This window comes from Coregonus clupeaformis, chromosome 33 (assembly GCF_020615455.1).
Source record: "Coregonus clupeaformis isolate EN_2021a chromosome 33, ASM2061545v1, whole genome shotgun sequence".
Classification (NCBI taxonomy): Eukaryota; Metazoa; Chordata; class Actinopteri; order Salmoniformes; family Salmonidae; genus Coregonus; species Coregonus clupeaformis.
The window spans coordinates 31,599,980-31,602,372 of NC_059224.1; positions in this window are offsets into that span (position 1 = coordinate 31,599,980).

A 2,393-nucleotide genomic window follows, 5' to 3' on the forward strand; every position below is an offset into this window, starting at 1 on the left:
GCCTATACACATAAAAACACATACACAGAACCATAGTTTGATTTTAGACTATAGTTCTCCCAAAGTTTGAACAATACTTCCTTTGTGACTGAAAGAAGCAGTCAGTCAGTCAGTTACCGGCCTCTTCCTGATGTGGGGAAGCACATTTTTCATAAATGAATCACCTTCTTTGACAGTCTGACCTGGGTAAACAAACAGAGAGGCAGTGCCGGCAAGGGAGAGAGGTGGAGGAGAAGGGTAAGGAGTTGGGGTGGGAGGGCAGCTGTTAGGTCTTCAGCCTGTACTACAGACAGAGTGCTGAGGCTTATTCCGGCTGCCCTCTCTTCCTGGACGAGTGGAGCAGAGGGGGAGGGATAGGGGTCTGGGGGGGGTTGGGGGTTGTGTCTGCTGCTCAGGCCCCCAAGGTGAAAGGGTGCCACACACGGACCCTGCAAACGGAGGCGACTGCTGCCAGACAACACTCTCAATGTGACTCTGACAGTCAGAGGTAGATACAGTTGAAGTCGGAAGTTTCCATAGACTTAGGTTGGAGCCATTAAAGCTCGTTTTTTAACCACTACACAAATGTCTTGTTAACAAACTATAGTTTTGGCAAGTCGGTTAGGACATCTACTTTGTGCATGACACAAGTAATCTTTCCAACAATTGTTTACAGACAGATTATTTCACTTATAATTCACTGTATCACAATTCCAGTGGGTCAGAAGTTCACATACACTAAGTTGAATGTGCCTTTAAACAGCTTGGAAAATTCCAGAAAATGATGTCATGGCTTTAGAAGCTTCTGATAGGCTAATTGACATCATTTGAGGTCTACCTTCAAACTCAGTGCCTCTTTGCTTGACATCATGGGAAAATGAAAATAAATCAGCCAAGACCTCAGAACAATATTGTAGACCTCCACAAGTCTGGTTCATCCTTGGGAACAATTTCCAAACGCCTGAAGGTACCACGTTCATCTGTACAAACAATAGTACGCAAGTATAAACACCATGGGACCACGCAGTCGTCATACCGCTCGAGAAGGAGACACGTTTTGTCTCCTAGAGATGAATGTACTTTGGTGCGAAAAGTGAAAATCAATCCCAGAACAACAGCAAAGGACCTTGTGAAGATGCTGGAGGAAACATGTACAAAAGTATCTATATCCACAGTAAAACGAGTCCTATATCGACATAACCGGAAATGCCGCTCAGCAAGGAAGAAGGCACTGCTCCAAAACCGCCATAAAAAAGCCAGACTACGGTTTGCAACTGCACATTTGGACAAATATTGTACTTTTTGGTGAACTGTCCTCTGGTCTGATGAAACAAAAATAGAACTGTTTGGCCATAATGACCACAGTTATGTTAGAAGGAAAAAGGGGGTGGGCTTACAAGCCGAAGAACATCATCCCAACCGTGAAGCATGGGGGTGGCAGCATCATACTGTGGGGGTGCTTTGCTGCAGGAGGGACTGGTGCACTTCACAAAATAGATGGCTTCATGAGGAAGGAAAATTATGTGGATATGTTGAAGCAACATCTCAAGACATCAGTCTGGAAGTTAAAGCTTGGTCGCAAATGGGTCTTCCAAATGGACAATGACCCCAAGCATACTGCCAAAGTTGTGGCAAAATGGCTTAAGGACAACAAAGTCAAGCTATTGGAGTGGCCATCACAAAGCCCTGACCTCAATCCTATAGAAAATGTGTGGGCAGAACTGAAAAAGCGTGTGCGAGCAAGGAGGCCTACAAACCTGACTCAGTTACACCAGCTCTGTCAGGAGGAATGGACCAAAATTCACCCACCTTATTGTGGGAAGCTTGTGGAAGGCTACCCGAAACGTGTGACCCAAGTTAAACAATTTAAAGGCAATGCTACCAATTACAAATTGAGTGTATGTAAACTTCTGACCCACTGGGAATGTGATGAAAGAAATACAAGCTGAAAGAAATAATTCTCTCTACTTTTATTCTGACATTTCACATTCTTAAAATAAAGTGGTGATCCTAACTGACCTAAGACAGGGAATTTTTACTAGGATTAAATGTCAGGAATTGTGAAAAACTGAGTTGAAATGTATTTGGCTAAGGTGTATGTAAACTTCCGACTTCAACTGTATGCCGTCTGGATTTCTACACTACACTGTCTGTCTGCCTGCATGCTGGACATACACACTAGTCTAGTGAACTCACTATTGCTCCATCTCCCCCCTCTCTCTCGCCCCTTTCTCTCACCCTCTCTCTCTCTCCCCTCTCTCTCCCTCTCTCCCTCCCCTCTCTCTCCCCCTCTCTCTCCCCCCCTTTCTCTCCCTCTCTCTCTCCCTCTCTCCAGACTTCCCATCTGTATGTGATTTAAGCTCAGGCTCTGGGGAGAGGCAGGTCCGCTGGGGGAGGCATAGGGGGGAGTCGAG